The following is a 24,416-nucleotide window of genomic DNA, read 5'->3' as shown; positions in this document are numbered from 1 at the left end:
TAAAAAGGTCACATTACCAATGGTTTATGCTATTGGAGACAGCGGACCATGCGACCCACTCACGAGTGGGTCACAACAGAACTATCGTCGTTGTCCCCGAACGATTCATCTCTTTCACATCAGCCTTGCACGCATAGATGACGCCGAAACTCGTGTCACATAGCGTGACGGCCCGTTTAATTTTTCCACCGTTCCTTCCAAAAGATGCGATGTAAATGAATTCCTCCACGTGAGACCAATTTGTACGCCATGGTCTCCAATCTACGTTAGGCGAAGCCCGCAAGTTGAGCGGCCTTGAGTACCGTTAGTACAGCACGCTTCAGCAAAACGTACGGGCGAGTCTACACGCCGGGACCGGGCCATTCACGTGTGGGGGGGCCAGCTACGGCGGTGAGGCCACGCAGAAAACGCGTCATGCATCTCCAGCCCGGCAGCCGGGAAGTGCGCTCAGTGGAGACTAGCGTGACACGTCCGCGCTCTGACAGGCCTCGACAGCAGCCGCCGAAAGCTGGGAGCCTGCTCGGCAGCCGAGTCCACCTACGCTGCTTGTTCCGATGCGGCTGGGCATGTTTAGTGCACTCAAGGCGCGATGTAAGCGTCCAAACGAACTGCATTAAACTGTCTAAAGCCGTATTCAGACTACAGTCGCATCAGCCATAAATCGTATTTATCGCATTTTGCAAAGTTGCTGGAACTCCCGTTACCGTAGCTTGCGACCGCCTATGTTCACACTGGGCCGTTCGGTAAGATACACTCTTCACGACCGGCCAATCACCGCTCTAGACGAACTGGTACTCGCATCTTTCAACATGGGGGGTGGGGGGGCGGTTCGCAAGCGGCTGCTAGCAGAGATCGAGGTTCTTCAAGCTCAAAACAAGCTTACCATCGATTATTCTCTCTTTCTACGCGGACAGACGCGTAATTGAAAAATGTGGATTCGTCAAATGTTGCAGTGGTCTTGTATGTACGCCAGCTTCCGTCCGCCGCTCACGGGGCAACAGTCGGTGAAAGGAGCAAAGCGGCGTGTGACCGTCCGCGCAACGCCCGCGGGGTGCTGTTCCCATCTGGTCCGATGACGGCCCCTATCTCTGTCGGTAGATCTTTCTCTTTTTTTTTCTTCTTCTTCTTTCGACAACCCCCGCTCGCACGTACTTCCGGCGTGCGGTCCGTCTGCATCACTGCTTGCGATATCCAATTTACCAGTGCCACAGAGCGATCTTGGAGACGTTTGCGGGCGTGACTCAAAAGGTCTTACTACTGACTTCCAAACAATGAGTCGGGGCGCGCGACACATACGGAAACGTTCGCGGAACGCGTCCCATTAACTGCGTACCGAGTTCTTAGAGCAAAACCGATATCCAGATAATTTAAAACAATGACTTTCACTCCGTGCTGTAACCTGTATAGAGCTCCGCGGGTACTTCACTACAGCTAAAGCACTTCATTATGTTTGGTCTACGCCGAAATTTAAGCATCGCTGCATATTTCTCAATATCAGCTCACTCAAGATTTTGGCATGAGGCAGGCGGCCTCTCCCAACACCCTCTAGACTAGCTAGTCTAGAGGGTGTTGCCTCTCCGCGTGAAGGTGTGATAGGCCCCACATCAGCGCCAGCGATGAGACCCGACAGCAAGACGTCTCGGCTGAAGCTGGTGTCGGCACTGCGGAGATAAAGCGCGACACAAGGCTGCACGCGTTAATGCGCGTAACCTTGGCTCCGAAAACGGGATACATGTCGGAGCGTTACATAAAGCGCGAAGACAGTGATCTCCGCAGGAACTTCGAATGACGGCTCGCTGCTATAGAGCGGGAGGCACATTTTTTGCAACCGCAGCATTCACGAACAGCTGCTTCGAGCGCACAATGTCACGGCACGCCCCGCGCAATCACGCCTGGAAATAGAACGATGGCACGACTACTTATGTAAGCGTGCACACAAAGACGACGGTGCCAGCTCAGTCGGCAAAGGGTTCGACTGGTCGGCTTTCACGACCACTGGAGGCAAAGGCATTCGCACGCCGACTCACCGAAAAACGACCGCGCAGATGCTCACAAGAACTCGCGCCGTTGCGCTGTGCTAAGACGCCAACAAGCTGATGAGGGCGTTCCGAAACAACAAACAATAAATACGTGGGCACGATTCTTTATCGTCGACATGGCAGAATCTCGGCAGATGAAAGCCAAACAAAGCAGGCTTCGCACAGGCAGCTAGGAGGGACGCTTTTCTATTCGTGCAACACTAGCCATCCTAACTTCGAGAGGAAGGCAGCACGGAAACCCCCTACAGCCGATACAAGAAGAACATGTATGCACTTGGAACATGTATACCCAACTACAACCAGAGATGTCAACGTCGATAACAGCGCCCGCGTATCGCACGAAGGAGCACGGCTTTTGGAACGGCGCACCAGGAGTCTCGGAGTCGACGCGTTCCGTTGGGCGACTTGACTCTCCTGGAAGTGGACACCTGTCCGTTTCGATCCGCACTGGCGGCTCGGAGTCCCAAATGCGATGGATGACCGCTCACCCGCTTCAACCGTTTACGTCACCTCGGCGGAAGCTGCGATAATCCATACGCAAGTAAGCCGATCGCAAGCGGCGGCGTTTTTCGCAGCAAAAGGACACGGATCCCCATGCTGGGTGCCCGAAACGAGTCAGCGAATTTCATTTTCTCAGCGAAGCCTGGCGTAGCTTTCTCAGTTCTTGCTATTCCGCCCGTGTAGTTGATGCTGTAGCTGCGCATCTACCTCTCCTCGAGAGTTTTTCCCCGCTGCGGTGGCTCTGAATAGCCTGGGCGCGACTGCTAATCCCAAGGACGCGGGTTCGATCCCGGCCGGCGGACGCTTTTCGATGGAGGCGAAACACAAGGCGTCCGTGTAGTGTACAGAACCGCAGCGCCCTACAAATTATCCGCAGACCCCTGCCCAACGGCGTCCCTGCACAGCCTGAGTCGCTTTAGGACGCTAAACCCCCACAAATCAACGAACCATCCCTAAGAACTGTAATCTGAAGTTCTAGAAAAGGCAGAGTAAAACTTTCGCCTTGTTTAATCACGCCCTGGCGCCAGTCCTGTTGTCCGCTTCGAAGCAGGTGGAGTATAATAAGCGAAACATTGGAGCAGTGTACGCACGACACATACTCATTCCCCGGGAGATCGCCGGCCAAGATAAACGCACCTGGAAACGGGTGTCCCGCTTCTCCTTTAATCAGGCCAACGCACAGCTCAGCCCCGTTTGCCCTCTGTCTCCACGCGGGCCAACGAGGTTAATACGGGCACTTTTCTCAGATGATCGGAAACGGCCAGACGGAGCATACAATCAACCACGGGAGAATGAGTTCATCGCCGCAAACGCTGATGCGCGATTATGACGACCGAAAAGTCCTTTCGTGGAGGGACACACAGCACGCAACGATGCAATTAAGTATCGCGATGAGCGCTCGTTCGCGCAGTCCTTGCAAATTGGCTGCACTCGCGGGCACAGCTGGGGATCGAGTTCCTGGCGGTTTCGTGCACACTTGGTGAGCCCCAGTGCCGTTCAGAAACTTCTCGGCTCATATTCCACAATACAAGCTGGCCCGATTTCAGACTCGCGTTTACTTTTTCTTCTTTAATATACCAGCGGCCATCCTTACTGGTCCAGTCTCAACAGCATTATAAGGAAACCTTTCACCGCCATATACATTTTCTCTAAATCATCCGGAACGCAAGGCGCCGATTTATTTGAATACACAATTCCAGCACTGAAATGAAAATTATAAGAGCTTCAATTTTATGCTTGGTCTTACTAAAATCTAGCCGATGGAACTTTATGACTAGTATAATGTCTGTTCGGGACAACGGACGCATTCGAACGTCAAGGTCGAATTGGACTCCGTGATCGCCGAGTGGAAACAATTCCCCCCCGCAAAAAAAAAAAAAAAAAAAAAGGAGGAAAACAAGATAATCTCAATTTTCACCGAGAGCAATCATCAGAATGCGGTAACTTAAAGACGCCCGGCAAAATTTAGCTTGTCATCAGTGTCCAACTCAAACACCAGGCTCTTTCGGTCAACTCACCTCGGCAGCGGTTTTCATCAAAGTGCTTCACGCCAAAGTACGATTCGCTTTGCAAAGCGCTTCATATACGTAACATGAGCCATAGATTTCGCTCACAGCTACATTCTGCGTAAGTAGAAATGAAGAAATACTTTTGGCCAAGTCTGTGACTCGAAAATGCCTGTATTTCCTTATAGACAAATCACCATTTATTATTAAGAAAACTTAATCCGCGTAAAACATAGTCGAAAACATTAAACTGGAAAGATACAAAACATCCCAGCCGAATGAAAGTTATTCAGGCCGTCTCTGCTAAATAATTAGCAACGAATAAAAATTTAGGGCCCGCATCACGCAAACGCCAAGAGCAATAACTATAATGCGTAATTTGTGAACAAAAAAAAAAAACAAACTCGCCGTTTCTGTTTTTCCCCTTGGGTCTGTCTCGCTATTGGCTACAAGGGTCGCTGTACCAGCAATGGCGTCACAGATTTTCCCCAGCGCGCCTGTGTATAACGCTGCAAACAGAGAACGCAGCTAAATTTCTTCCATCAGCGGAATTCGAAAGCTGGCTGTTCGGCAAAACCAAGCGAGCATCTTCTCACCCCCCCCCCCCCCCCCCCCTTTCATCTCAGGGGGAGGAGGGAGGTCGGGAAGGTTGACGTGGGCTGCTCGCAGTGACCTGGGCGTTTAAAGGTGGGCAGTGTCCACAATGCCTCCTCGCAAAGCAAGCGGAAGCCAGAGCGGAGAGAGTGCATGCAAGCAGGCAGATATAGTCGGCAGTGGACCTGTCACTACGCGGAAGCGTCCTGTTAGCAACGCGAGATAGAATGGCAAGAAAGAATTCTGCGTCATGAGGCTGCTGAATGAGGAAGGCGGCGATACGGGGACCGTGGATTCTCTGGTGCAGGGACAGCAGCAGATAAAAACGCACACACATTGGATGTCAAAGGGCCAAGGAAGCTCCAGTCGGACACCGTTGAGAAGCACCCAACTTGCAAAGAGAACACGAGTGGCGTGCTTTCCGAGAAAAAAAGAAAAGCCGCAAAGAACGCCGCCGCGCCTCTTGAGAGAAGTCGAACAGGAGCAGCGAAGGACACGCGGCGAAGAATAGAAATATACGGCCTTAAAAAGTAAAGGCGAAGAAAACTGCAATTGGCAAACAATACGTCTGGAGGAGTGTACGGTCGGTTTCCTTGCGCAAGAGACGCGCTTTGTGCACTGCGTGAGACGCCTTTCGCATTTTAGGCTCGAGTTGCACATCGAGAATGGCGTTTGTTTTCTCAAGGTACTAGAAACGACTTCCTAGATTCCTAGAGCCGTTATAAGTGATGCCTACTTCGTCCATATTTCATGGAATACGACGCTGTGTTCTCTTTTAATAGAAACACGCAGGTGCAAAAGCTTCAAGAAAGACTGCATTCCGCCTAACCATGAAGTTGGTACGCGCATTGCTTCTAGATCGTCGCACCAGAAAAGAGCAATAGTTGCTCCATGCCACCAGGAACAATCCCCATTACCCCTACGGATGTTAACGCGACCTCTTTAAAACCAGCTTTTCGATAAATTTTGATAGATTTTTTGTCTTAGCTTTTCGACAGATTGAAGCAAAGAATTCGAGCAAGACACGTATGTATAATTACAGACAACTTTTTATTTTTCACACATTCCATACCAACTATTATTTTTCTTCCGTGGGCGACAGTTACTGGGTCTTTCGTGTCCTGTAAACCTCTTAACTGGCTCTTATTAAGCTTCGGTGGAGGCGAAACTAAGAGGCGTCTGTGTGCTGTGCGATGTCAGTGCACGTTAAAGATCCCCGGGTGGTCGAAATTACTACGCAGCCCTCCACTACCACACCACTTTCACTTCCATCTTCCTCTCTCCCTTTACGGCGCGGTTAAGGTGTCCACAGAGTATGTGTGACAGACATTGCGACTTTCCTTTTTCGTGAACCAATTATTAGAGTCATTGGCTCTAATTAATTAACTAATTAGACCACAGCAACCATTTTGTCACTTGCACCCCTTTCCTCGACGCTCTGTCCTATGGTACCATTCCTTTTCTAATATACCAAGAGAAGGGAATATCTGAAGCACCATGCAGGGCACAACAGGCAGCCACAAAACCGGCAGCCACGCGTTTAGGCACACACGTGTTTCTCTTTTCCATTTCGTCCCGCGAACACTGCAGTAAGCTTCTCAGCCGCACGACGACGGAGTCCGCATCGCGCGAAGACGTCCGCTCCCCTTGCCACGACGCGACACGAAGAAGCCGGCACGGCCAACAATGCCGCCGCCTCCGGTCGGCTCCGGCGCGAAAGCACACGGGCTACTCGGAGCCATTTGCATTCCGCGTCCTCTGTACGACCTTCGCGAAACCGACCTCCTTAGAGCGTCAACGTCACAGCTTGCGATAGGTTTCGAACGGGTTTTCCGGCCTACGTGACAGTAACTCGAGTGCACGCAAAGCGACGACGGCTGCCCGCTGCGTTGCGCCATCAAGGACCAGAGCGGATGTTCCGCTTAGCATAGACACACGCCGGCGCTTAGCGCTGCCGAGGTCGTTATCGCCTCGGTTGCATTATAAGCGACAGTTCAATTCGCCGCTGCTACAGTCACAAAGTGGAGCGGGTGTGCCTTCAGCAATCGACTCAGCGGAGGGGGGAAACGGGGTCGGCTGCCAGTCAGGGGGCCCTCCAAGAAACCGAACGGTAACCACCACTGCCGCGAGATACAAGCTAGACCGCACACGATGAGGGTAATACGGCGCTGATGCCCGCTTGCGACGAATCTCGCCATTCAAGTGAATGGCGTAGAAATCAAAGGAGCCTTTGTTTAATGAACACTGAGAAACAACAAATGTGACGACAATGGGTGAAGAATACGCCCTACGCCCAAGATGAATAAAAAAAGGAGTGAACGAGCATACAGCTTTACACACCGGCGGCAAGTTCTATCACCGAAGGAATTTTAGCGCTCCGACAATCACGATCACTGTCAAACCGCCTTCCTACGCTTTTCAGGAGCAGCAGAGCGCCCTCTTCGGAGCAACATGGCGGCACCAGAAACCGGTAGCCATGAGAGAGCAGAGAGGGGGGGGGGAGGGGGGGGGGGGGGGGGGCGCACAACAGCAGACGGCATGACACGTCGCCTGAGCGCAATGGAAACACGCTGGAACGAGCAGCGCCAAATTGACAAACCCGTGAATTCCCTAAGGGAGACAGAAATAAGATTTAAAAAAAAAAAAAAAAAACGGGAGAGATCTGCGGAACATCTGTTGCTCACTACGGCGGGCTCCCTTCTCTCCACCTCGCCCCCCCCCCCCCCTCCCTACACAGAGCAGCACGACAAGCGCACGCATTTCGCGGCTGTCGTCATTTCTAATGCGCCCGCAACCGCTGCTGCAACTAGAGAGCAGCGCGAGCGGGCAGAACGGCGCAGAGTATACTTTGAAAGAACTGACGCGCGCGCATGGAAACAAGGATCTTTATGTTTGAGAAGGAGATCTCTGGGATGAGGGGCTTGGCAAGGAAAAGAGGGGGAGAGAAAGAGCCATGATAAATAACCGTCGGAAACAAAGCCTGCCGTTCGTTCGTCGCGGGAGGGAGAACAGGTTCGGGCATTGCGCGCCAGCTTCTCCCCCGCACAGCTAAGAATAACATTACCATAAATTAGTAGCCGGTCCTCGCAGGCACTTGTCAGAAAACAAACGCCTAATGGCACGACAAATGAACGGAATAAAGTAAGCGGGAGTGAAACGCGCTCGCACGGGAGGGACCGGCTGCGCCCGCCGAGGCGCCGTCCAAAAACAACAATCCCCGCCAGACTGACAGCAGGCCGACACACGTCGCGCAGTCGAACAGCTCTCCAGGGAAAAAAAAAGAAAGAATATATATATATATATATATATATATATATATATATATATATATATATATATATATATATATATATATATATATATATATATATATCGCCTACGAACAGCAGACAGAAGGAGGAGGCCCACCCGCTAAGCTCGTCGAAGGCAGGCATCGAGAGAAAGAAGGCGCAGTCGTTATTCGTGTCTAGTTCACTGTCCCAATTATGTTATCTTCATCATATCAACTTTCTGTCAGACTGACGGCGCGTCATGCCAACATGATCGAGAACCCCCATCGTATTGGTAGTCCATGTGTAGAAAACAACAATGCCGTGCATCTTCAATGCACAACATTCGCAGTTTCTTGAAACTAACCGACATAAGATACGTCTACTAAGGTGGCAAAAACCAACTATGCCATTGAGACAGCGCACTCAAATGAAATGGCAAGAAAAAAAGAAACTGCCCTTACCTAAATTGTCTCATAAACGCAGGAAAGCACCATGCAGCGAAGCATCGGCTTGGTGGCGATTTTTGTTTGTTTATGAAGCTCAAACTTTAGCAAGCAAAACTAGGTTCTGCTCCATAGCGCATGCTGATCTCTACAGCAACATAACAGTCACCAAGTCCAATTGAAATTAATGAGGGCATGCTTTTTTAATAAGCAGCACGCACTTAACGGGGCTACATGTGAAGCAGCGGAAGAAGCGTCAATAACCGTTTTCAGGTGAGAAAGAAAGACGACAAGCACAAACCGTGCAATACGGAAACCATGCGTGCAAGCCGAGCGGGTTGCCCTCACTGCCGGCCGCATCACCACGACCGTCGCCACCGAGATCTTGGCAAGGCCTGCGCATCCCAGCAGCCTACGTCACGACAGGCGGATGGCGATAAAGTACCAGCAAATGAAAGCGCGAGCGCGAATCTGTGTCGAGTCACCTGATGTCATCTCGCCCATTTAGCCAAGCCTCTACGCGCAGATTCAGTGGCTAATCCTTTATCGCTCATCCGCTTGTCATGACGTTCGCTGATGGGAAAGAAGGTGATGCAAAGACTTCGTTAAAATCTCGGTGGTGTCGCCTCGACGGGGCTTCTCTCGTGCCGAGGGCCGCAGCGCTAGCCACGTTACGCCTCCTTTTCGAAAGAGTGCGCATGGCAGCCACGGCCAAGAGTTAAAATGGCAAACAGATACTGCACAGCCCATCAACGGGCGTTTACGAGTGCCGATCGACTGAGAAAAGGACTACGGTCCAGTAGCCATCCGCTCTTTAACTAACATAGTCAGCAGCGACTGCCCTGGCTGCCAGAAACCAAAGATGAGCCGAAACTGGCGAAAGCCGGGCACCCGAGAGAGGGTGCTTACGCGCCGTAAGCAACACTTCATTGTTTTTTCCGCTACAGCCAAAACGAGCTGGCGGTTACTCGACTGAATAAATAATGCAGCCTGTTTCAGTGCGACCACTAGCAAGCTCCAAGGCCGCGCCAATGCGAAGAGTGATAGAGGCCGAAATGAGCACGTATCGAGCGGGTCGGTATTGCACGGGACAGCAGCGACTCGGCGCGGCAGGCAAGATAAACAAAGAGCAAGTGAGAAGGGGGGGGGGGGGGGGGGGGGTAAGGGCGGCGTCTCCACTCGAACGAGTCCCGCCCGTTTCTTTCGCGAGAATGCGCGCCCTCTCCCGTGCCGCCCTCGGCGGAAACCGGTCTCGCACGCCATTTTTCAAACAAAAGAAAAATGACGGACCGCGAAGGGGAGAGCCAAAAGGGCCCAATGACGCCTGTGAAAACAAATGCTGGCTCCTCAACCAGAAACGAAGGGAGGAAAGAGCAGCACTGCGCGCGAGGAGAGGACGAGGTTAGGAGTAAACGTTTTGAGGTCACCTCGGAACATGCCTACGTCGGAGTGACAGGCAGAGCCTCGCTGCTGCCAAGCCGAAGACAAACAGTCTTGCCGAAGCGTAAACAAGGCCGAAGGCCTCCGGCGCACTCCCCCGCCTGTCCTCACGTCTTGGGCCCGCCCGATCGTGCTGCTTCCCCAAACGCCGCCCGTGTAGCGCAAGCTAATCCTCTCGACGCGCAGAAGGGAGTCGAACCCGACAAGATCCCGAGAGTTTCCTCCGTTCGCGGCTTCCCAGGCGAATACTGTCCGAAAAGCGCACCTAGGAGCCACGTCCCGCACAGCCATTGGATAGCTAGAAATCGAAGCGGCATGCCACCTACTGACCACTCGCACACCCGCCTCAGCTACACTGCAAGGCACAGAAAGATCACGCCCAATAACACAAGAGTACGTATGCAAAAACACAATGGAGCCGTAAACTGGAAGAGCAATGTCATATTTTCGAAAGAAGCAACTACACAACACGTAACACAAAGCTTCGCAGCTGTTAACAACGGCTGACTAGAGCACATCGCGATCGCAGCACACTTCGGTCGCGAGTCAAGCAACGCCCCTTTACTGCGCAGAGATAGCCTGAAAAGTATAAACTCACATGCCAAACATGATGTACAGCCTCGTACACTTCTAGCTATAACACGGTCACTGCTTTCAAGGTGTCATTGCATCCGACCCGGCCACGCAGTAATCTAAAGTGGCTGGCCATGTGAAGCAGCACATCCGTGTCTCTGTGTGCTTGCATCGCTTTGCATCGATATCTGCCTGCGTCAGATACAATGTTGCTTTAAAAGCAGTGACCGTGTTCTAGCTAGAAGTGGACGACCCTGTACATAAGAGAAAAGAAACGAGGGAAAGGAGGAAGATCGCAAGGTCGAAAATATAGGGAAAACATGCCAAGGGAAAACGAAGATCGCAGCAAAGGCGGTAAAATAATTTTCGCTCTCATCCACCAATGAGCATCAGCGACCAAAAGCCGGAAATGCGCCGAGACAACTACGATAAGCTCCGCCTACTCCTTCACACCAAGTCATACCTAGTGGCGTGCAGCTGCGCCAAACTGCCAGAGTGAGTCGAGCGAGTGACGAGCGTAACTGACACAACGTCATGGCTCCAATAAACAGGTACAAAAACAGAGACGCAGGCGTTCGTAATAGATTCAAGGGCCGTGCAACGATCGATGAGGCCGTTGAACCCTGCGGCTCTGCCAGTATCTCCCCACAGTTGCGATGAGCGAGCGGGCGCTTGTTGCCAATGCACGGAAAACCGGCGCCAACGAACGGGCAGCGTAAATCTGCAATGTTCCCTCCTTACAGCACGAGTCTGTGAACCGGTGTCAAAAAAAGAATGCGCCCAGTTGCGAGCGCTCAAGACAGGCGGCGAAACAAACAAGCACAATTGAACAAAATTACATAAAGCGCCAAGAACAGAACCTTAGACCACGCGCGTGGCACCTCCGACCATGGCGCAGAAAGGGTTCACTGCTGCTTCGGGGACATTCTAACAACGGCGGGACAACGAAAGAGTTACCTGGGCCCGCTTGCACAAAACAATCTTAAGACTGTCTTAGCTAAGTCCAGACTTAACTGGAGTCTAAAGAATAGGCCACTAGCATGGCGGCTTAAGACTGGAGTAATGACTGGGCTTCAGTCCTGACTTGAATAAGTCGCTTGTATGATTACGACTCTAGTGCTGTCTTGGTTAAGACACAAGGACGCCAGGTGTCTAAGTGGAGAAATTAGGGAAATACAGGGATGCGCTGGCACTGTCCCTGCTGTAAGATGTACACATTCCGTCAATTTCGCGTTGTGTAAAATCCATGCCATTGCTTTTTGCGGCTTAAGATTGTGTTACGAGGAAAAATGCCCCAAGTGGTTTCTGAGGCCGTTCTGGGAAGCCACTCTGGTGAACATGAACCCGAAGCGTTCGACGTTCGGAACACGAGCCGTCTTAAATAAGCTTGGTCTTTCTAAAGACACCATTTAAGTCTGGACTTAGCTCGGACTTTATCGTGCAAGCCGGCCCTGGTGTTTTACCTTGTCGAGAAATAAAGTTTGCACCAACGCCCACCCCCCGGCTGCCCCTCGAGGCAAGCTCCTTCGAACAACGCAGTGGCGGAGATTCCTGCCGTTTGTTGGCTCGATTCAGGCATATGTCGCCAGCTTTTACAGCCTGCACTCATGCCACAAATACGGACAGTCGGAGGCATAAAATTTATTTAAAAAAAAAAAAAAAAAACGACATACCGAGAAGCAGCGCCGCCGCTGCGCGCAGGGAAAAATCTAGCGCAGCATTGCGACCGCGGCGTTTTCTCAGCTCTACTTTCCTCCTGCGACAGGTCCTATACTTTCCCCAGGTGGCAGCCTAATCGCATGAACGCTCCAGGCTACGTCGCCACTGCACGCCGCGCAGCGAGCGGGAGCATCGACCAGAGCTCAGCATGCGAGAAGCGCGCCCGTCGGCGATTGGCCGCCAGCCATACGTCCTGCCCATGGGGAGGAAGACTGAAGGGGAAAAAATATAAACCAGCGGCGCTTGTAGCAGAGTTCCCGCTTCTTTATAGTGGCGCAGGATCAACGTTGTACCGAGCCGTCGACGAACCCATCGCGTGAACGCGGTTCTAATTCCCTACGAGGGAAGAAAATTAAAGGGTTCGGAAGTGGGAAGGAAAGGGGCACCCCTTGCCGCACACAGAATCAAAGCCACCAGCGGGGCGCCACGAGAGAAGCGCGGACACGCAGACCCATTCGTCAAGGTTGCTGAACCGAACAGTGGCACAAGGCTGACAGATGCAAGCGCACCCGAAGAAGCCTGGCGTACAAGTCAGGTGTGCACGAGCCATACTTTTGCTCAGCCCGCGTGGGTACAAACCGCCCGGAAAACAATACTTTCTTCGTGACGTTTGCTTATTTCGGGCGAAGAGCAACGCGTTTATTCATTATTCATAGCAATCGGCCGATAAACGAAAACAAAAACAGAGAAAAGGTGGCAGAGAGAGGACAGCAAAGTAAACGACCACCCGTCTAAGCAGGCACAACACGCTCCAAGTGTAGCGGGGCTCACAACCGGTCAGCGGGCCCATCCTTCACGCGCGCCGAGTCCAGATGACGTCAAAAATCTATTCCGACAGACCGCACTGAAATTGCCGAGCACATGCGCAGCACACAATGGCGAGTAAACGACAAAAGGAGGCAGGCAAGCGGGTGGAGGTGAAGCCGGCTGAGTGAAGCGGCCTACACAGAAAGCCGGTCCAAAACCCGGAGTGTCAATGATGGATCACCGGAGAGCAGCGCGCCGCCTTTCTCGCGCCCGGCCACTGGTACGCCAAAGACAGAGTGCACCTCTCGTATCCGTCGGAAAGAGCAGTGCGCCAGTTCCACGGGAACAAAATGAGATACGGGCGCGCTCTGCCAAAGCGGGAACATCGGCGAGTTTGCATCCAAAAAGGACGCCCGCTTGTGCCACGCAACGGGGGAAATTTCGAAAGCCTTCACAGCTCGAGTCAAACCTCGAGTACGGAGGGCGGGCCTTCCGGCAACCACAGAAACGCATTCTCAGCGGTTGTGGGAAACAAACTTAGAAGAGTACCGCTAGTCCCCGGGTCATCTGATCACTACGCTCCCCGCGGAAATAACCGACGACCACAGGTAGCAAGTCTGTCGAGTGCAGGTAGTGTGACAAAATAGCATTAAAACACAATGCAACCGTTTCCCCCGATGCGACAACAATCGTCCGTGACAAGCACAGGTGCTGATGAAGCACAAGTGGCGCTTGCGCCAGAACGTTGCTGCGCAATTTGTGCTTCTGCAGCGCACAGACGGCAGTGCTGGAACAGTCGAAGGCGCCAGAAGTGAGCAACCCGCAAGGACGGCACGAGAGCGTGTGATTACCTGACTCGATACCAGCTGAATTTTCTGTCTAGGTGAAAGCTGGTTACCCACAGCTGAACACTTCGGCGCTGAGCCCATGAGTGGCTTCTGGCCACTGAGACGGCGCAGCATTCGTGGCATGCGGCAATGGTGCGATGTCTGGGGCCCACTGTATATGTGGCTGACATCATAGAGCCCGAGATGTTATAATAACCACAGCGCAGTGCTAAACAGTCAAGCGCGACGGTGAAATAAATCCGGGTGCGCGCACTAAGGGCCACAACTGCTTACGGACCGCGCGGGCCCAGAAGAGAATGGGGACGAAGGAATCGAACTTAGTGGCGGCTGGAGAAGTTAGTCGCGCGACCGGCGCAATCCTAGTTGCGCGCTCACTTAGAGACAAAGACCACAATTAAAAAAAAAAAAAAAGAAACGGAGCTGCTTTTAATTTTAGATAAGTCAATATTAGCAGCTGATGCCGTTCTGTAATGGGACTCAGTCATGTTGCTGAAGAATAAAAAAAAAAAGACAAAGAAAAAGAAAACGCCCGTTTAGAACATTACCGTGCAGCTGTTTGAACTTAGTAAGCTATGATGCATTCCCTCTTTCCTGTAACGCAATAACATTTTGCCCTTGTGCTAAGCTTGAGCAAAGAATACCATTCACGCGTTAAAACACCGCTACCGCTAAACCTAGACGCGCGAATATTCTTTTTTTTTTTTCTTTTACCAACGCCGCATTTTCTGCACGGACAGTGTAAGGTTCACAATCCGCGGAGAACAATCGTCCTGCACTGCGCCAGGAATTCTGTCCATGCGATGATCAAAGAAACTTTCCTCAAACGTCACCACGAAGGTCCGCGCAGCTTCCGTCCTACGTTTTGGCATGACGGTGTTAAGAGACAGGTAATACGTCCCTCGTGTCCCAGTTACGCTGCGCGGCAAATAAGCCTTCCGGCATGCAGCAACAGTATACTACACGTCGGATGCTATGTGGGCTAAACGCCACCATTACAGTGGGCTACAACAACGCCATTAGGACGCACATTGGGAAGCCTCCACCGCGGAGCGAGGCACAAGCTGCTATAACAAGTCAACGTGCTAACGATTCAGAACGCGCCTGTCGCGAAAGGAAGTCAGGTGCCATACACATTGAAGCGCCATACATAGTCTGCCAACCCTTCTGACAAGCTTTCGGTGGTGAGGACTAAGATCGTGAAAAAAAATAACGGACCACCAGAGTTCCAAACACTGCAGGAGCGGTCCCCTTTTGCGAACATTGCGCCGGCCGTAACGCTTCGTGCGGAAGATAGGCAGCACGTCATGCATCCTGGGCATCCAGCACGGACTCTCCCGAGAGGGGTCACCGTCTCGCTCCCAAGACTTGTAGTTTCCCTCTGTGTCCACATTAAAGCTAGCGGCCGAATACGGACCATTCAGAAGTGGTGGTCTGTTTCGCCGCCGATGTGGCCGCTGCACTTTCAAGAGCTTCTCGGGGAAAGGGGGCGCTGCGGCCGTTTTTTCGCCACTGATGGGCACAAGAACGCTGGGAGCGAAGTGCACGCACCCTTCGTACGATGCTTGGCTAGCAACGGGCAGAAAAATGTGGGTTCAGACGCACCACTGTGACCTTTCGCGAAGTTAAGCTCCAAGAAATGCTTCCATAGTTCTGCTGTACTGACTGAAAATGTAAGAAATGCACTACGAAAAGAACTTAATATTCGCTGAGTGCAACATGGCGCAGCTATGATTCCGCGGCGGAATTGCGTTTTAGGCCTAACACCTAAGCAAGCCAAATTAATGATAACAATAACAAAACCAAGCAGCATTCACAGGATTCCCAGTGCTCAAAGTGCTTGACACAGTGAAACCAACCCAAAAATATTGTGGGAAGCGTCTGCCGAGCTCAAGGATAAAAAAAAAAAAAATACAGTCGGAGTGAGTACCGAACCCCAGTTGACCGGTTACACCGCCGTGTTTACTGTCCTCTCGCACTGCACAGTATATATTGTCGTCTTCACTGACATCCATCAGTGCGCAATGGATCCAAACACACCGATATCGCACTGTTCTCTTAAGGTGCATGAAAGGTGAGAGCCAGATGAACTAATGAACTTGGCCAACCCACGAAATTTGGATGGCCCACGCGCGAAAATAGGTCGAGAAATGCTTAAATGTGGATCAAGAGTCGAGATCTGGATGCTTCTGCGCAATACTTTGTTGTTTGGCGGAGTTATATCGTCCATGAGTCGTTATTGACCAGAAAGCAAATGCTCGCACATTTCTTTTTTACGCGTACGTGACCATGCCATCCATCACGCCTATTTCTCGGAATAAGACGAAAGGTGAGAGTAAGCTTTGATGACGGGTTTTCCCAGAGACGACTAGCCGGCAATGAAAGTGTGTCTAGAATCCAGGAAAAGTCGACGTCTGGCTAAACCTGTGTCGCAAAAGATGCGAAGTAAAGCTAAGGATACCGAACGGTCAGATTAAGATGTGTGACGTAAGAAAAACTTTTTCGTCGGAGATTTGCAAAATAAAATTGATTTTGAAAATGCTATCACTTTCCCCTTCTCCCAAATTTCACATGGTACTCGCGTACAGACGTTTTCGAAAAATGTACTTTGCAAGAAATTTGAAGGACACAATACCCGCGTTGTCACATTTTCGGTCATCAATCAGTAAGGCCAGCAGCTATATAAGAGTAAGCATGTCGTACATTTCATAGCCGGGTCCTAAACCTTGACCGTACAGTCCCGGTGACAAACGTAGGGTGTATTTCGAGGTTTAAAGCTCCAACTGGATATCAAAGCTGCACACCTCGCAGCACTAAAATGCACCTGTGACATACCGCACGGAAAATATTAATAGAACACAAACAACAATTTTATCCAGTGGTTCTGTCTTGCGCAATTTATACACTTCCATTTTTTTCCCTTCAAATCCTGCGCCAGTCACCCTAAAATAATGATACCTGTTTCATATACAGTGCAGCTGACAGTCACTATTATATTTAGGAATAAAAAATAAACTGCAGTCCTGCAGAACATCCACCAGGACAAGGAGTAAGCTAGCAATGGAAACGCGCCGCTACTTGGCTCTAGGGGGAGGAACAGACATCGCCGAATGTCCCTATCGGAGTCGTGCCCGCAATAAGACTCTCGCATCAATTTTAGTACCAAAGGAACAGCTGGCTTGAGCAATTTTTCTTTTGCTATGACAACATTTTTACACTGCATAAAGCCCTGCCTAATTGCGCAACAGGGATCGACTGTAGGGCAGAGCGCGCTGCCAGGCGCGAAAGATGGCGCGGATGACAAAAGGCGCCGCCCCAAGACAACACCTGGAAGGCCCGCGCAAACGAGAACTTGGAGGCACGCCCTACTTTTGTGTGGCTTTGTTCCTCGAAGGAACAATGACGGACGCAATGGGACAGAAACTGGACCAGGCCACAGTGGCGAGTGAAGAATGAAAGGACAATCCATCCGGCCGTCTTTTGTCTCAGCGGCGACGGTTCGGAGGCAGCCACTGACGCGCGCTTCACCGCCAAAACACCGCGGCAAACCCCCCCTCCTCCCCTGCTCGCTGTCACTTTCCGCGCCAACTCGGCGACGCTCGTGACTTCGCGGCTGTCGACCACGAACAAACCCCTTTCGATAAGCGAGCGATTAAGACGCAACACTCCGTGCCGGTGATGGTCAGATATCACCGGCACCGACCAAAGGGGGCTTATACTCCGCCGACAGACCGCGAGCTGGCAGCACCTCTGCGAGCGCTTGACTTCTCATTCAGGGATGCAAAAATGGAACGCGTCAATTTAGGTTTAAAAAAAAAAAAAAAAAAGAAAGAAAAAAAAAACGGGCATATTTCGAGTGCGAAGGATGCGGCAACGGCCTCAGGATATGTATAGAGATATTTTTTTTTTTTTTTTTAGTATCAACAATAACTTAGAAACTAGCTTTCGCAATTACCGCAGGCGCATCAGAAATGGTTCAAAGTGTATATATTTTTCCCTGCCTTCTTTTCGGGCGCCTTATCATTTTTTTCAATCTCGTTGCGAGATGAGGAAAGTGGGTAGCGAGAAAGGCAAGTCGTAGACTAGGCGCAGTGACAGTAAAAACGAGACTGAGAGAGAAATCTGAGCGGTCGCCCATTACAACTTCGGGCCGAAATAGTTGGACCGCCAACGAAACAACATAAAGCGACACTCGCTGAGCCTTCAGACATTTTCCGCGTATAGGAAACGAGGAAGTCCCCTGTTTTCGCGAAGCAGCGAACAAGTTCCCGCGCAGTTGGCACAAGGAAACCGAATAAGTAACCAGTAGCCGCTGGCGCCCCTCGCTTTTTGTCTTATATTTTTCACTGGTCGAACACAAACCGGCGACTCTCCGTTGCTCTGCTGCCGACCACGCAATTTCGCAGGTCCAATCCCTGGCGGCATTCAGATGGAGGCCGGTAACATAAACGCCAGTGCAGTGAGATTCCGATGCGAGCCGAGAACCTCGGAGGTTAAAATTACGCGTCAGTCGTGTAAAAGAAAAAAAAAATCGATACAATGCATGGCTTTGGCGAGGAAAAATAGATTGACTAATGTTTTCTCCCTTTCTCTTTTATGGAGACACGCGCCCCGTGGGAATGTAGACAGCACAGGTTTTCGCCGATGAGTCATTCTGGTAATACGATAGGGAAGCGTCTTGGCGTCGGTTCATTAATGAGTCAGGTCCGCCTGTTTGTCCTTTGCTAATCCCGAAAAGCTCTGTGCGCAACCTACCGCCACGATAGTCATTAAACGGGCGGACCTATAAGCACTGAATGCGAGAAGCAAGTGAACCGGGTGCTTTGATGGAATTGATCTCAAGGTAGCACCTATTCTGCCGGAAGAAACGCTAGGCTAGAATTCTGGCTGGTGCTATGAGGTTTAACGTCCCAATGCGACTCAGGCTATGAGAGACGTCGTAGTGGAGGGCTCCGGAAATTTCGACCGCCCGGTGTTCTTTAACGTGCACTGACATCGTACAGCACACAGACGCGTTGCTTTTTGCCGCCGTCGAAAACTGGCCGCGGCTGGAATTCTGATTGGTTGGTCAATTCGGGAGAGCAATTTCGTCTTTTTTTTCTTCGCTGCTCCTACTTCTGGGACATTGCTAAATGGCGGCAATAAACTCCGTTACACGCAGCTGATAAGTACCTACGCCAAGCTGCCACATCACAATGTGTAGGTAGGTGGCCATTACCAAGTGCCCCTGTAAGCGTGAGGCTCTGTCCGGTGAACTCGGCTACCCAGCACTTTCTCATAACACAGTTTGTTATACAGTGACGGGAGAATAAGGGCCAGTGAAAAAAGAAAAACTGCAAAAGGCTGTCACTCACTTATGCATCAAACCAGAAAATACCTTGTCCCTTCTCCAATCATGAAACGAAGCGAATATCAGGCAACAGCTTGTAAAGAAAACGAACGCTGACTTTCCCGCGCCCTCTTCTTCTTCTTCTTTTTTTTTTTTTTTTTTGAATTCCCGCTCTGGATTGATTGCTGGCTTAGTTGCAAATCCCAAAGTCGGATATGCCGTACATTACCAAGCGAGCCATTGAACTGGTATCAGCAAAGGTGAACGGCTCCAGTCACCTGTTCCGATTACACAGTACCCCCCCCCCCCCCCCCCCCATACACACACACAGGAATAACGCGAAGCTGAGGCATGCAGCAGGTTCAACCCATGCAGTGTCACCACTGACGTTCCTCAACGCGTTTACACAAGTCGCGCTGAAAAGCAGGAAGGAGACTTACAGCCTTTCATACACTGCGGAATGACGCGGCAAGAAAAGGGAAACGTGCACCGCCTGATGCAACGTCACGTTAATGGACGACGCGCCGTCCCCAGAAAGAGAAGCCTGCCGGGGGGAAATAATAAAGCTTGCCTGTCTCTCAAATGGTGGGAAAGAACGCGGAGCTTTCGGGCAACCGGTTTCACCCATGAAGTTAACGGACCTCGTTGTCTCGCGACGTCACCGCCTCCGCGGCGCCAATCGGATGCTTCGTCTATCGACACCGCTCGCGACCTACGCACCCGGCTACGCAGAATTAGCCACGGCAGAGGCCGTGCGGGCTTATCGTTATCCCCTATCGTCCGCGCCACTTATCAAGGCTGATCATTCGGACTGAGGCCATGTGTTGCAATTACAGGATAAAGGGATTATTTTGGCAGCGCACTTTCACAGCGGAATATTTTGGACTAACCAGCTTTCAAGAGATCATCGAATCAAACCGATTGACTAGCAGTAAAAAAAAAAATAATAATAATGAATAGGCGCATTGAAAGCAGGCTCTTACCTAGCCTAACCTCCAACACTTTCAGAAACGGCCCCCAATGACTGCCATTTCTATTTCTAACTACAGACGGCGCGCAAACACCCGAAAAGGTCGCGTATACACCGCTAACAAGAAGCATTTGGAAAAAGAGAATTCGGTCAAGATGTCAGTGGTTGAAGCCCAGCTAGCAGGTTTTCCCGATCCGCAGGAGGAAGGGAGAGAGAAGGAAAAACGAGAGAAGAGAAACAATGTTAGTAAACTCCATTGAGGTCACCAGTTTCATCAAAGTGTGTCAAATGCGCCGAGGCCCCGGCACTCGTTTTGCCCCTCATGCGGCGTCAGTATGCATTCAGAAACTCGATGCACTCTTCAGCACTGCTTCAAGATCCTCTGAAGACAGAGAATAGCCAAAACACCAGCAGCAAAACTGAGCTAACTCCATATGGCCCAACACAATGCGGACATGAAATGGGGTCAGATTCGCGCAAATGTTAGAGAAAAACATCAAAGGAAGGAAGTATAACCGATTTGTTACGGGCAGCGTACGATTCATAGTAAGCGGTTCCCCCTGATTGTATAGTTCAAAGCGGAGCTCGAAGTTTGCAACCGGCAAAGGAGCGATAGCGGCAACCATTTGCCCACCATTGCATACGGTGTACATGGGGCAACATGTTCTCTCAGCTGCACGATGGTAACAAATGGCGTGCGTGCGACACGCGGTATCGCAAAGCGTTACAGCGTGTCGCACAGCTTTTTCGCCGCGATAACATCTATCCGCACTGTCATGGGGTCTGGGAGCATTGCTTAGAGTTCCGCCGATGGCCGAGTTCGAGAGGTTAACTCAGCACGTTTGCTACTCGAGGCAATCGCTAGTGAGAACGCCGGCGAATACGGACGCACACGACTGGTTGTAGCTCCGGGACATGTCACCACAAAGGATGACTGTTCCGGCTAAACCAGACTCTAACAAGGATGTATGCGGTGGAGCAAAGCACGCTGCAAGCACGCGCGTACACACACGAATGATTTAAAAATTTTCACATTCGAACTGAATCGGGTACTCACCGCGCAGCGATCAGTCACCTAGGTGAAGCCACAAATCCAAGTTGGTGACCTCGGTGCCACGGTAGACAGTGCGACAGTACGACGACGGCACCGGGCCGGTTCCAATGAAAGAGATGTGCGGCTCAAACGAGCACGCGGGAAAGCACGGGTAGTGATGTCGTCACTGCCTACGATGTCTCATCCCGAGTCATGCACAGTCGCTGCGGAGTCATGGAAAACAGAGCACAGTTTGCAGATCCACGGAGCGACGCCGGCTTGTCAATGGGAGGCCTATCCGGAGCGTGCAAACGGCGCGTACGAAGCGAGCAGCAGACAACCGCTTCGGCAACTCCGCCGAGGAGAAATAAGCGAGGGAGGCCGGCAGATTGTCAAAAAGGAGAAAGAGGGCGAAGAGAAGAGGGTGGAGAGAGGCGAAAAGAAAGAGAAGCAAAACCTCCTCATCTGTCCTCCTCCTTTTCCAGCGGGAGAGAACGGGACCGGTCCACTTCCACCTGCCAGGGGGAGGCCGCTCACCGGGAGACGAGCGGAGAGCAAGCAGAAGGGAGATTGACCTTAAACTCCGTTTTAGCGGCGGCCGGGAGAGGGCAGCGGAGGACGAGGGCAAAAATGGAAGAAAAACACATAAATACATAGGCCGCACTGTTTAAAAGATACAATATCGCGGGCTGTGCCTGGCTGAAATATCTATCTGCGTACATAACTATTTGACGAAAGAGCGAAGAGGCGGCGGCGAGGAGGTAGACGAATAACAGGAGCCCGAGGCCGCGCAGCAATGAAACGGGAAAGGGCGAGAGCGGGAAATAGAAGTAGTTTTCCACTTTATGCCGCTGCGTTTCTTTGTTCGCTTTGTGCAACCGTTCGCGTTTGTCGTTTCTATTTATCTGAGTATTCCAACATTCTCAGAAGGGCTTTTATTACGAATCCGTATATCAAAATGTTTTCTCCGAACGTCTCGCAATCAATATGAGCGCAATACGCGACGCTATACAGGCCATTTTTCTCCTTGTTGTTTTCGACCAAGTTATTTCGCTATTCCCATGTCTCCGCGGCAGAGCGCTCTCGCACATATCGAGCGACATGCACCGGTATCGCGCTCTACGGCTATGTCAATACGAGCGTTCTCTCGAAAGCAGATCATGGCGCGCAGAACACTGCGCGCCGTCCTTCAAGCAGCCTAGCTTTGGACACTCAGTGGAGCGTTCATCTCGCGACGATATTTGGCGGTCGAGCAGGGCCGCCGTGCTTCGTGATGCCGCCGTAGCGGCGCCGGTATGTTCTACACCCCCGCGGTTGAGCGAGTGCGAATCATTAGCGTACGTACGCCCGTTCACTGACACAGCTTTCTGTTTTTACTCTACCTTACGCGGCATCAAATGAGAGGAACTTGTGCGCAACGGAAGCCACATTGTATAAAACCACAAGCCTGCGGTGAAAAATAAAATCCTTTGCCCATGTAAATAATGTTTTGACGCGTTCAGAAAGCACGAACAGCGGACAGTGCGCATCGTACGCTAGCGCTATCAGGCACATGCAGGCACAGCAAGGCCGCTCGTTAATAATTCAGAAGCCGTGCGGCAAGAAACTGCGCCTGAATAGCGACCGGCCAGACGCCATTCCGATGTTGTAGCTCTGTTTCATCGTTGTAGTTGTTCGTGCTTTGCTCATTACTATAGTGCGCGCCAAAAGACAGCACGCGCTTTCCGTTGTCGCACCTGTCAAAAACACGGAAATCAGAAAGAAAAGAGGGGGACCATGCGCTCGGCAGCCCCGGGCCCAGCTGAAAGCTAGCGTTAGCGCAGGTGCGGGCATCCCCAGTGCATGCAGCCGCGGGCGCGTGTTCCCGGCAGCCCGCGCGCGCAGGGCGCCAGCGTTCCACGAAACAACGGACGACGCGTGCATGAGCTGCAAGTAGGACGTTCCTGTACGCGCTCCTGACGCGTGTTGAAACTATGTAAACGTTTATTCTCGGCTCTAGTCTCGTAAAAGGGGACAAGAACGCGCGCAAATAAGAAAACGCATTCTGCGAACGCTGTCGATGCAACCGCTGTCGGTGTGTACAGCGACATGCCCAACGAGGTCAAGAACACTGATAGCGACGGTGTAGAACCGAAACTCCTCACTACGCGAGAAGGAAAAGCGGTAAAGAAAAGAGAGGAAAGAGGACGCCGCTTTCTCCCTTCGCGCGGTCGCCGGCAAAAACCGTGGTGGTTGTTCGATTTCGCCGACGGACGAGCTTCGTGGTTTGGTTAGCGCGCCAGAAAGAGAGGCGCATAGAACACACGGTATGACAGTAGGCAACACAGTTCGCCACTTGTCCGCGAGCTACGCAACAGCAGTGAGAAACCCTTCATGAAACAACAGCAGGGGATTGGCGGCACAAAAGTAGTCTCAACCGCTTCGACATCCCTGTATTTTGCTGTATAACACGCATCAGATTCATTTGATTAAACATGACATGCTTATGCAGCTAGATGAGCCGGCGGCGAAGCGTCCCGATGCTTTGCTTGCCTCGTGAACACGGGGGTGCTGAAATGCCTCCGTAATTGGCTGGTGGCTTGCTTTCCCCCCTGCAGAGTGGCACTAAATAAAGAGCCGGCGGCTCGCAACTATTTGGTACATCCGTTAATTTATATCGGGTTCAATACGTCAGCCAAGCCGTGCAGAAGCATGAGGTATGTTTATCGAGGAAAAAAAAAACCCACAGAACAGGAGAACTGCAACGCAAGCACAGAGCTTTCTTCTGGCCCGTATTTGATAGTCGTACTTGATATTTCTCGTTCGTGCTAGATAAATAAGACAAATATTACGAAATAATTTCAGGACGCCCGTTTTGGAGACTTTTGTCCACGACAGTACGTGTACGCCATTTTGTGTGTCAACTACTTCATGTGTTTTTCGCGCCAACTGTTCGCACCTATACTCGGTGTCTCTGCGTTCGAGAGTGCCCCAGCAGTCCCTCCGAAAACATTTCACAGTATACACACAATATGTTTAGGCAGTAAAATCTAAAAAACAGAAAAAGAAAAAAGTCGACTCAAGGCTACGGTATAGTAACACCAACTTCCCTCCGTTAGTCCCACAGCACGCGTACGCCACGCCTCTTGCCAGGAAGACTAACAGAGGGACGAACCATAGCATAGCAATGTATACATGAAAATCATGTGAAAAGACGCACTGCAAATAGCGCTTAAAAATAAAAATAAAATGTAATTACCGACACATCAACTTTATCACCTGTCATAGCACTGCCGACTATAAAATGTACGCAGAATGTACCAGAGAGTGAGCAATGATGCTGTGTTGCTGTTCGCGATTGCGATGCCGCAGCCAGTGCCGCCTAATGCTTCGAAATCGGAAGCAGAAGCTAGAGAACACTGCAAAG

General features: G+C 51.3%; 1 protein-coding gene across 13 annotated transcripts in view; it reads right to left on the bottom strand.

Moving 5' to 3' along the window:
- The window catches only part of LOC146204005 (TOX high mobility group box family member 3-like), a 615,155-nt gene that overhangs the window by 129,337 nt on the left and 461,402 nt on the right, over positions 1 to 24,416 (bottom strand). For 2 of the 13 annotated variants that reach the window (XM_084589042.1, XM_084589046.1), the window contains exon 1: positions 21,035 to 21,383. The exons of 9 other annotated variants lie outside the window; for them this stretch is intronic. The gene's annotated coding sequence lies outside the window, so the exon portion shown is untranslated. Of the gene's footprint in view, positions 1 to 8,372; positions 8,627 to 21,034; positions 21,384 to 24,416 lie in introns of those variants that run through there. 2 more of the 13 variants (XM_084589043.1, XM_084589047.1) reach the window with 2 other exon arrangements.

This window comes from Amblyomma maculatum, chromosome 1 (genome assembly GCF_055883805.1).
Source record: "Amblyomma maculatum isolate TAMU_Amacu chromosome 1, ASM5588380v1, whole genome shotgun sequence".
NCBI classification, from domain to species: Eukaryota; Metazoa; Arthropoda; class Arachnida; order Ixodida; family Ixodidae; genus Amblyomma; species Amblyomma maculatum.
This window is presented reverse-complemented; position numbering and strand designations above follow the sequence as displayed.